General features: G+C 37.6%; 1 protein-coding gene across 1 annotated transcript in view; it reads left to right on the top strand.

Annotated features, from left to right (window-relative positions):
- ATP1B3 (ATPase Na+/K+ transporting subunit beta 3) overlaps window positions 1–12,553 on the top strand; it is a 63,997-nt gene that overhangs the window by 21,554 nt on the left and 29,890 nt on the right. The window lies entirely within an intron of this gene.

The raw sequence follows: 12,553 nt of genomic DNA on the forward strand, positions 1-12,553 counted from the left end.
TTTTCTTCAGCAGCAAACATGTAATATTTTAACAAAACAAGCATATGAATTTTTGAATTTAGTTAAACATTCAAGTATGTTAAAATTGTTTTAACTAAAATAGTTAAATGACATTTTAAAAAAAAAATTAAATCAACTGTGTCAGCCAAGTCAACATGAGAAACTTAAAATATTGCCTTCTGTAGCTAACTCAGTCGTCTTCACCTTCATTTTCCTGTTTGTTCATAATCTGGATAAGAAAAACAAGCTTTCCTGCTTTTCTAGGTCTCAAACGATTTCTCAATTTGGAATAAATTAGTCCAAAGAAAGAAAATATTCTTTCTACACCAGCAGAAGAAGCTACTTCTGTTAAAAGTGAGGTTATCACTTCAACAGTCTCTGAATCCGAGTGCTTAAGTGACTTCCACTACTTCACTGGTGTGACTTTCTTTAAGATATTATCAGCAAACATATATTTCTTGAATGGTTCACCCTTAGCTCTGAAGTTTATTATAGTTGGCATTTTGGAGGGATGGTTGTTGGATGTCCATGTCATAGTCAACTTCTCTTCTTCAGCAGTTAAGGTTTGACCTTTGTACCGAGTATTGAGAATATTTGCAAGAAAATGAGCTGGAGATAGTGCTTGTTCCATTCATTTTTTTAATGCTTGTAATTTAACTCTGTCGTTGCATACTCAGCATATGTTCAACATTTCTCTTAAGCCCAATGTTGAGAACTTTGGCTGTGACAGTGCCATCTATTTTTTTCATGATTTTGTTCACAAACTGTCATCAGATTAGGCCAGTTCTTGATATAGTGCTCAAAACAGTCCACTACTGAGTTCCATCGCATGTCTTGCGGTAGAGTTAGCTTGGTTCCTCCTGCTTTTTTTCAGAGCAGCCACTGTGGAGTGGTTGTTACAGAAGTATTTTGCAATTTCAACATCATTAGCCTTTATTTCTGGAACACTGAAAAGTCTGGCTAGGAGGTGCACCAAATGAGTACTGCAACCGTATGTTATTGGCTTGGGACTCTCTTCACTCTCTCCTAAATAATTTCTTATCTTGAATACACTTGCAACATTGTCTGTGACCAAGCTGCACACTAGACATTTGAATTTTTTTTCAGTTTGTTATAGCTTTTACTGCTACTTCTTGAGTATTCTGCTGTGTGTGCATTTCCTGATGTATCAGTCCTTTCTGTAAGGAAGATATTCCCTTCTTCTGTTGTCACTCAAGCACATACAACAGGATCATTGTGGACATTGTTCCACACATCAAGACTCAGGTTAACAATTTCACCCTCTAGACCTTGTCTATGGTTGTTTCTGGATGATGGAGATTTTTTTTCCTTTTGCTACAGGTGGCTATGTGACATACTTGATGTGACTGAAACACTATCATTGGCAAATAACTCTGAAACTATAGAAAATGATGGTGATCTTGAAGGTGGATAGTCTTCAGAGTCCAGTATGTTGAGGATGGATTCTCCTAAACAAAATAAGTCAATGCAGTTATTTAATTGTTACAATACTTCTCATTTAGTATTACTCATTGCATTCACTGACTCTCAGTACTACTTTAAAGGTGAAATTGTAAAAGGAAGATCTGCCTATTTCAGCTATTTATTTTTTATCACAACTACATCTAAAATGATAGTACCATAGAGTAACAACTATATTTTTTTGCTCAAACATGAGAATTCAAGAATAGTCCAGAAGGAAGACAGGCAGTCCTTAAGAAAGAAGTATGAAATAAAAAAGTTTACCAACCTGAAGATCCTTCATGTTCAGACACATTCCTTTCATCATCTTCAAAGCAGCTTCCTCCTGTGAAGGAACGCTTCTCATGATGTTGTTTCATTTGGGCAACCAGGCCTTGCATTTCTTTGTTGCACTGTTTGTATTTTGCACGCATGCCTGTCTTACCCACAGGTAGAGGAACTTCATTAAAATATTCCCAAACTGGGTCTTTCTTACGGCCTGTTGCCATTATAGGTTTTCCCTTCTAGTGAGAGAATGGTATGGTAGATCTCAAATCAATGAAGGCTGTGCTCAGGAAGACCTCAAGACTTCTGGAATATGCTGCTCGAAAGTTTCACTTTTGCTTCTACTGCCTGTCCCTCCCGTCTCACATTTATCTCCGGACTTCTCCTTGTCCAGATTGTAACCTGAGTTAGGATGTACTAATAATTTAATTGGGATAATATGGGAATTTAATTTATTAATTTTAATTTAATTTTAATAATTAATAATAAGTATTAATATTAATAGTATGGGTTTTGGGCTCGCCAATCTGTTTGATCAGAAGATAAAGTTCTTGTCCCGAATTAGGCTCCACAGAATTTACAAAGGACCCTCGGGGGTATGACAGGAAGCTCACTGAGACAGATTTATAGCCTTAAAGACTTTTTGTTAAAATCAATAATAGTAAGTAAATGGTAAAATACTCAGTTACAATTGCATTACTGCTATTCAAAAGGTACATATAGTATTATATGCTACAAAGCTTTGGTTAAAATACTCCACTGTTCCTTGATAACCTGGTGGTAAGAGACACAGGACCAGCCTTGCAGTTCAGGTTTCTCAGTGCTTAGAAAAATCTAATGCTAAAAGCTAACAATACTAACTTAGGGTTTACTTGCCTAACTTAAACTTAAAATCAAAACCTAATAAACAAACTAAGAATAAAACTTAGGAAAACCGAGCTTAGCCTAGTTCCCTTGAAACTTAAAGTTTAAGAAGAACAGGTATAGCCTACTGATAGTAGTAGTTATCATAGATAGCTAGAATAGAGAGAGTAGAAATAGAATGTAAGTGAGAATGATAGTGGAGTGCTCTAGCGAGGTGGATCACAAGTGCCAGAAATCCTTCCTCCTATGCCCAAATTTTATTCCTCACCCACAAAATGTTAGGGTACACTTACCCCATAGACTAGTATGTTTGTGCGTATTGATGACATGTACATGGGGGGAGGGATAGCTCAGTGGTTTGAGCATTGGCCTGCTAAACCCAGGGTTGTGAGTTCAGTCCTTGAGGGGGCCACTTGGGGATCTGGGGCAAAATCAGTACTTGGTCCTGCTAGTGAAGGCAGGGGGCTGGACTCGATGACCTTTCAAGGTCCCTTCCAGTTCTAGGAGATGGGATATCTCCATTAATTTCTAAATTTCTAAACATAAGTTCCCTTGTTGTGTACCTGTTCAGTCTGTGGGTACAACATTGGAAACCCCCCCTATGGCATTCTCCATTGTCAATTGGTCTAGATCAGGGGTCGGCAACCTTTCAGAAGTGGTGTGCCGAGTCTTCATTTATTCACTCTAATTTAAGGTTTTCCGTGCCAGTAATACATTTTAACATTTTTAGAAGGTCTCTTTCTATAAGTCTATAATATATAACTAAACTATTGTTGTATGTAAAGTAAATAAGGTTTTTAAAATGTTTAAGAAGCTTATTTAAAATTAAATTAAAATACAGAGCCCCCCGGACTGGTGGGCAGGACCAGAGCAGTGTGAGTGCCACTGAAAATCAGCTTGCGTGCCGCACGCGTGCCATAGATTGCCTACCCCGGTCTAGATAAAAGGTCATAGACATAGGCGTGGGTACTTCTCTATTTAGTTAACAAGGTATAGATCAACTTTACTTTTTTGGGTAAAAGGTCTTAATATATATGTGCTAACTTTGCCTTAGCTTAACATACAGGATATGGCCTGTAGGTCTCTTGCATTATTTTAATATAAATCTATAAACCTATTACAATAAACCAAATACTTAAACTATAAGAAAAGAGATATGTGTGTGTGTATGTGTATATGTATATATGCACAAGCAAGCAGGTTAATCCTATAGGCTACACGATCTATTCCACCCCCAACAATATTCTATTCATTGAACTTTTTGAAACTTTGCACTTTTAGAGAGAGGTAAGGGATTGACTCTGGGTACACAAATTTACAGAGGGGCAATAGGGTTGAGGTCTGTTATTTCTCACTTGTATATATTATTTATTTATTTAAAACCATTTTTGTTGTTAACAAGCATGTTATCTCTGGAGAGACAAATCCACAGTTTGAGAACTGCAAAACTAAGCATCTCTGATGGTATGTTCTATACTGAGCACTGAGTCCCATTGGATAGGTAGAAAGATTAACCTAAATAATCTATACAGGAGCCTCTGGAACCCCATAATGTTGGGTCCCTAATCCATGAACTATTGGAACTCATTTACAAAACTTTTCTTAAACATTACATGAATGTATTGTCTCATACTATAGAATTAGAATTTATAATCCCTATTCCATGATGAGATATCTTTGAACTATAATGTATCTTAATTAAAACTAGCTTTAGATAAAATGCTTTTTGAGGAAAAAACTTATAATAAAAATTATTTTTTTAATCATTGATTTTTATCCACCCTGTTTTGCTGTTAAAGCATATAGCTGAAATAGCAGAGGAAAGAGATAATGACTGGGAAAACAAAACTTATGGAAATATTTTGGAATATTTCCTGTTTGCAGAAGAAAGCCCCCTTCAGATATTGATCAAGATATAAATTAGATATGATATAGAGGATAGTGAAGTGAAGATTTTGCATGTTTTAAAATACCAAACTCAATTAAAAAGGAAAGCCATCATTACCGAGTCCTATGTTGCTCACTGGATCAGACCAGTGGTCCATCTAGTATCTTGATGCTAACAATGGCTAGTATTGGATACTTCAGAGGAACTGCAAAAAAGACAGCTGTAGAAGCAGTTATAGGATAATCTGCTTCCTGGGAAAATTTCATCGTAACCCCAAATAGGGGTTGTCTTAAGTCCTAAAAGATGAGGGTTCTTCCAAAACTTTTTTAATAATATTTAGTATTTCAATTTCAATTCTTAATTTATTAGCCACTTATATAGGTAATCTTTTTGAATACTACTACCACAAGAGATGCATTGAGGCTTGGAGTTCCACAGGCTAGTCGTATGGAAGAGTGTTTCCTTTCATCAGTTTTGCATTTGCCTTCTTTCAATTTAATTGAATGTCCATTTGATCTTGTATTATGAAACAGAGTGATTTGAAGTTCCTGATTTATTTTCTCTTACCATTGATTTGTATAGTCATGTCCTTTTTAATTGTCTCCTTTCTAAGATAAATTAGTTCAAAAATTGAAATATCTCTTCATGAGATTTTTTTTTTCTTGCCTATAATCATTCTTGGCTCCCATCTCTGAATCCCCTCTTTCTACTATGTCCTATTTGAGAGTAGGTGACCAGAAATAGTTTTCCAGATGAGGGCACACTATTCATTTTATACAATGGCATAATATTTTTATATTCTCCAGCCATTATGCATCAACTTTTTTTTAACTCTGTTGCACATTGAGCAGAGACGTTCATTGTGTTGTCCACAGTGAAGATTGGGGCTTTTTTATGAGTTCAGGCTGAATTTAGAACTCAGTAAAATATTAATAGTTTAAATTACATCCTCCAGTGTGAATTACTTTGCATTTATCAATGTTATGTTCAGTGGTTCCTTAAATAATTTGGATTAAGCACAAAGTTCCCTTTTGCTTTTCATTTAGATCATATTGTATGTATAGCCAGACAAATCTTCATTAAAGTGAAGTTAAGGTTGCAGTGGGTTGCACGCATATTACCTTTTAAAATTTTTTTTTAAAAAACCCTCCCAAACATGAAAAACTCAAGTATTGAAAAATCAAGGTTGCACTTCTTAAACAAGGTGCCTGAACTACTTTCTCTGTCCCTGTACAGATGCCAGCCTACCATTTTCTCTATTTGAATATAGAGTATTAGAAACATTAACCGTAGAACATTAGTTGTAGAATTTTTCATGTATACAAATCTCCAGTAGCAAACCTTGTGCTTTTAATGACTTCTGCTCTTTTTCAAGTACTCTAACAGCATAATCTGCACATATGAGATTTATATATGGGGCATAATAGCTAATGTCACTTGGAGAATTGCCTGCCACAGAGTTGTAGAGCTGAGTACATCCTATGAAAAACTGTGTCCCCTCGGGACTTTGAAAGATCAGGCTTTTCATGAAAAGCAGGAATGATTTATTCTTTCCATATGCTGTTTGTCTAACCATGAATTGATAAAGCTGTGTGTGTACGGTGTGACTAAAGAAGACCATAAAATGGCACTCTGACAATGATTATAAAGCACTGTAATTTTGGTGGCCACTATTATTATTGGATACATTAGCATGTGTTCCCGGCTTTTCTTAGAACACTGCTCTGAGAGATGGAGGTAAGGTAGTTTGGGGACTTTGAAAGTTCAACCTTAACTTTGTTTTTCTTTGGTTTCTAATGTTTTTAAAAGGTAATATGCACTCAGACTACTGATATTTGCCTGCAAATAGAATTTGACCTTAACATTTTTATCCTTACTTTCTTTTAAAATGGTCCTAAAGTCTGCTGAAGACTTCAGTTCCTGCACACCCTAGGGTGTGGTCAATCCAGCAGACCTTAGAAGGTTTGGGGGGAAATGCCGCTTTGGTCTGCTGGCTACAAAGACTCCTGCTAACTACAGTGCCTATCCACCATCTTGTGGAGGTGAGTTCTGTTGCTGCAGACCTCCTATGTGGCTCTCAAAGGCTTTGAGTTAGCAAAATGGTGGGGGAACTGGAGAGGAGAAACTCCCTATCTCTCTTTATGCTCCAAACCCTTTGGCAAGAGTTGAGGAGTGAAGAACCCCTTCGTCACTATATTACTGCCTCCAGCTGCTTCCTGGGCCACCTGCTGGAGTTGATGTTTTTCTCCTGTAGTCTTCTCTGTTATGAAACTGACTCCTGGCCTCCTGTGAACTGTTGGAAGTTCATCAGAGCCCCCAACCCTCATTAGTTTTAGATTGTTCCCCCTTCAGCACCCAGTTGGCTCCTGAACCCCTGATGGTCCAAAATAGGTTTGTTTGCTGTGAACTGAACTGGGGTGAATGAATCTAACTTCCATAACCTAACAGTACAAAACATGGTGTCAAGTATCAGGGGGTAGCCGTGTTAGTCTGTATCTACAAAAACAACAAGGAATCTGGTGGCACCTTAAAGACTAACAGATTTATTTGGGCATAAGATTTCGTGAGTAAAAACCTCACTTCTTCGGATGCATCCGAAGAAGTGAGGTTTTTACTCACGAAATCTTATGCCCAAATAAATCTGTTAGCCTTTAAGGTGCCACCAGACTCCTTGTTGTTTTAGTACAAAACATGCTAGTCTTGGACCTCTCCCCTATGTGCAATGGTCCAAAATGGAATTTGGGTCTATAGTTCACCCCAATATCTAGACTGAGGGTGGGCCATGAATAAGCTTGTGCCTATGAGAGGCCAGACAAGAACTTAAGGCTCACTATGGGTTCTTTCCTTCTGCAGATCTCGAGCAGTCGACAGAAAAGTGGAGGGAATGTTCCCTCACCTGCACGGATCTCCTAAGATCTGCATTAATAGGGCTTCCTTTTGAAAAGCCTTAGAAGGTCTGCAGGAAGCAAGGACCTGGCCCATCGAGAAATTTGGGGCCCTGATATGTTATGTTCTCTGGGGTCCAACCCTTTCCCATTTCACTTTATTTACGCAGACATTTGGGAGGGAAGGTGAGGGCTGAACTTCTGGTCCTGGTACAATTGTACTTTTCACCACCTCAACCCTCTGTCAGCCCTGGCAATGAGCAAGAATAGGTGTTTAGGGAGGACGTGGTATTTTTCCTCCCTTCCTTCAAGATCTCCCAGACCTTTAGAATGGAACCAATCTTACCTTAACAAGCCATTCCCACTAATCAGGTTGCATGTTGAGCTCAATTTCTGCCATGGAAAGGGCATTAAAGCCTTTTGTTTATTTATTCATTTTAATGGAAGTTTATATCTCCATTTTTTGACACCTTCTGACAAGATCGTCGGAGAATTGTTGCCTGATGACAAAATTAAATCAAATGTTAAGTCTTTTCATCTTGGATGCTAGATCTCAGCTGGGGATATTATTTTGTGTCTCTCTCCCTTTTTGTGTGGTGGAGGTTTTCTTTTCTTTTTAAAGTAGTTAAAATTTAATTTGGAACTATATTTGGCAGCTCTGATTTGATCGTAGTTTAGGAACTACTAGTTGCTTTCAAATTTTGCAATAAAATTCTTCTTCATTCCTGGATCTTATTTTGAGGCAAATATATTCTTTGTGTAGATTTGAAAAAGGAAAGGGCAAAGTTCTGACTTAAAGTTGTCCACTGAGTTTCTATTTTAATTAGGGAGTGGCTAGTACTCTGCAAAAACTGAAGTGGACAATAAATGGTTACATTTTAGGCATATAGGGAGTTGTGCATCTCATTCTCTGTACTGGCCTGAAAATTTACCCTTGATGAGTTTGTTACCGATCTTAATGTTGAGCCTATGAAATTATTTTGCAATGGTTTTCCATGTAATGGTATGGAGTGGTACAAGACTGAACATTTCGCCCAACTTCTCATCAATTTAAGGAAGGTAGATTCTTAAATAGAATACAAATATTTTGTTAAGTTCCAAGTAATAACTCAGTTTCCCCAGGAAGATGGCCAGGTATTATATACTGTAACAGCTCTAGAGAGAGAGAGCCATTATAGCTTCTAGACACTATTTTCAAAGAGTATATGGGGTTTTTTTTGTTTGTTTGTTTTTGATCGCCTGAAGATTTGATACTTACCGCAGATGTTGCAGGGAATCAGGTTATTTGATCTCTAAGCATATTTATGATTAGAGCTGTCGATTAATCGCAGTTAACTCGCGCGATTAACTAAAAAAAATTAATCACGATTAATTTTATTAATCGTGATTAATCGCACTGTTAAACAATAGAATAGCAATTGAAATTTATTAAATACTTTGGGATTTTTTTTACCTTTTCAAATATATCGATTTCAAATACAACACAGAATACAAACTGTACAGTGCTCACTTTACATTATTTTTATTACAAATATTTGCACTGTAAAAACAATAAACAAAAGAAATACTATTTTTCAATTCATCTCATACCAGTACTGTAGTGCAATCTCTTTATTATGAAAGTGCAACTTACAAATGTAGATTTTTTTGTTCTATAACTGCACTCAAAAACAAAACAATGTAAAACTTTAGTGCCTGCAAGTCCACTTAGTCCTATTTCTTGTTCAGCCAATCGCTAGGAGAAACAGGTTTGTTTAGAAGATAATGGTGTCCACTTCTTAATTACAATGTCACCTGAAAGTGAGAACAGACGTTTGCATGACACTTTTGTAGCTGACGTCGCAAGATATTTATGTGCCAGATGCGCTAAAGATTCATATGCCGCTTCGGCCATTGTTCCAGAGGACATTCTTCCATGCTGATGATTCTCGTTTAAAAAAAAAAATGCGTTAATTAAATTTGTGACTGAACTCTTTGGGGGAGAATCGTATGTCTCCTGCTCTGTTTTACCTGCATTCTGCCATATATTTCATATAGCAGTCTTGGATGATGACCCAGCGCATATTGTTCGTTTTAAGAACACTGTCAATGCAAATTTGACAAAATGCAAAGAAGATGGCTAGAGCATTCCATCCAAATGCCTTCAAAAATCTGAGAGGGATAAAGTGTGGAGCATGCTTTCAGAAGTCTTAAAAGAGCAACACTCCAATGTGGAAACTACAGAACCCAAACCACCAAAAAAGAAAACTAACCTTCTGCTGATGGCATCTGACTCCAATGATGAAAATGAACATGCATCAGTCCGCACTGCTTTGGATCATTAACAGGCAGAACCCGTCATCAGCGTGGACGCATGTCCTCTGGAATGGTGGTTGAAGCATGAAAGGACATATGAATCTTTAGTGCATCTGGCATGTAAATATCTTGTGACACCAGCTACAACAGTGCCATACAAACGCCTGTTCTTACTTTCAGGTGACATTGTAAACAAGAAGCATGCAGTATTATCTTCTGCAAATCTCAGACAAACATGTTTGTCTGAGTGATAGGTGAACAGTAAGACTAGTAGGACTAATTGGACTTGCAGGCTCTAAAATTTTACATTGTTTTATTTTTGAATGCAGAGTTTTTTTGGTACATAATTGTACATTTCAACTTTCATGATAGAGATTGCAGTACAGTACTTGTATTAGGTGAATTGAAAAATACTGTTTCTTTTGTGTTTTATAGTGCAAATATTTGTAATAAAAATAAATATAAAATGAGCACAGTACACTTGTATTCTGTGTTGTAATTGAAATCAATATATTTGAAAATATAGGAAACATCCAAAAATATTTAAAGAAATGGTATTCTATTATTGTTTCAGTGCAATTAATTGTGATTCATTTTTTTAATCCCTCGACAGCCCTACTTATGGCAAATATTTAAAAAAAAAACTTGTCCCTTTGAGAGAAGGTGAGCTCTTGCATAAGTAATCCGGATAACTCTCTTTGAAGGATTGAGGGTTGGATTTTCAAAAGTGCTCAGCATTGTCCTAACTTTCCCATTGAATTAAATGGGAATAGTTTTATAATCACAGTTTTACCTGGAACATGGAGCCAGCCAGTGTGTGACTTTTGGATTCTAGACATGGGCCCATATGATGCCACAAAATACAGATATGTATTTGAACATCCCAGTGTTTGGAGAAGTAGGTCGGACTACATGTAGTCAGTACCACCCTTTTCTGAATTTGAGTGAGGCGTTAAAAGGTTGGAAACAAGTTCATCCAGTTCAGGTTTAATCAATTTTTGCCTTAATTTATACATTTTCAGACCATCATTGTCAGTTACAGTTTCTGATCGTATATTTGACAGATAACACAGAACAGGTAGGGGCCCCAGTTACTGAGTTCTGGAGTACCGGGAAGCTCTCCCACACTTCATGATGGTTATCTCAGTCTCTGGTCCAGTATTCTCTGACTTGGGCCCTGTTCACTTGGTTTCTTATACCTTCCCACAATACATATTAATGAGCGTTCTTCCGATAAGCATTAAGTTTTCTATAACCTGTGCGATATGCGTGCCCAAGGTTCAATTTACATAGCATTTGCTGTCCACACTATTTTCATATCATCATGTCTTTGTCACCTTACTCCTGTTTTTCCTTTTTGGCATTACGTTTTGTATATTTTATTATACTGATTAACTTACTCTTATCTAAGTCCGCCAACACAATACAATCCATGAGCAAAAACATCACCATTGTCCTGTCAGTAATTTTGCTTGTGCATTTCAAGGTGTTTTTTTCAGGGCCTTGGTATTCAGTTGTTCTCAGCAGGGTTCTCTAAGCTTTAAAACCATAGAATGTTCCAGTGTATAAAATAGTTAAAATAAATAAAAAAAATCCTGAAACTTCACCAAAAAAGCAACTTCTGACTTCCTTCCCTAGGTCCTTTACTATATAATCAGTTCCATGCTCTGATGAAGTTCCACGGTGGCTCTGACAATTCCAGTATTATGTAGGGTAGGGGTTGGCAATCTCTGGCACATGGCTCGCCAGGGTAAGCACCCTGGCAGGCTGGGCCAGTTTGTTTACCTGCCACGTCCGCAGGTTCGGCCGATTGCGGCCCCCGCGGTGGCCGTGGTTTGCCGCTCCAGGCCAGTGGGGACGGCGGGAAGGAGTGCCCAGCATATCTCTCGGCCCCTGCCGCTTCCCACCGTCCCGATTGGCCTGGAGTGGTGAACTGCGGCTAGTGGGAGCCGCGATTGGCCAAACCTGCGGACGTGGCAGGTAAACAAATTGACCCGGCCCGCCAGGGTGCTTACCCTGGCGAGCTGCGTGCTAGAGGTTGCCGACCTCTGATGTAGGCTGTGAATTTGCTTGGGGGAGGTGTGAAGGAAGGTAAATTTAAAAGTGGTTGTACTCCATGCCTTTTGCAATGTCTCTTTTAAGGTTGTAACTCAGCTCTCACGTATGTTAACCAAAGAACTTTCTATCTTAAAGACTCTGGTTCTTTGATTACTACTTACAATATTTTTATTTTGTGTTTTTTATAAATTAAGCACTGAATAGCGTATGCATATTTGAAGATTACAGTAATACTGCATGTTCTTGTTTAATGTTTATCTCTTTATGCTTGGAAATTTATTTTCAACTTAACTCTGTCATGTTTTTACTTGCGGTGTAACATGTCATAGTCCTGACTATAAATCTTAAATTTATATTAAAACATACACTCAGTCTGGATGACATAGGTCAAAGGTTTTTATTCTTCTTTTAAATTTAGTTACAAAAATCAAATTGTCTGATTTCTGTAATTGGCACTTCATTTATATTGTTCAGTGGGGGTGTAATAGTATTCATCAAATACAAATGAGTTTAAGAATTTGGGCTTTTTCTATTTGTAAGTGCTATCAGATCATTAAATCTGGCTGTTAAAAACATCGATTAGTTCCCCTTGTGGATATTTACCAGGCTGCTGTAATAGTCCCAAATCTTGGATCCCACATGCTCTTAGGCTGGCTGGGTCTTGACTAGGGACGTAAAATATTAAACCGTTAACCTGGTAAGTATTAGTCTTACCATTAAGCCACCCTAACCGTTAACCACCAGTCCCGGGCCGGCCGGAGCAACCCCAGGCCCTCTCCCTTTAATTAGTTAACTGATATAATTTTAATCATTTAAA

Source organism: Trachemys scripta, chromosome 9 (genome assembly GCF_013100865.1).
Source record: "Trachemys scripta elegans isolate TJP31775 chromosome 9, CAS_Tse_1.0, whole genome shotgun sequence".
In the NCBI taxonomy this organism is placed as follows: domain Eukaryota; kingdom Metazoa; phylum Chordata; order Testudines; family Emydidae; genus Trachemys; species Trachemys scripta.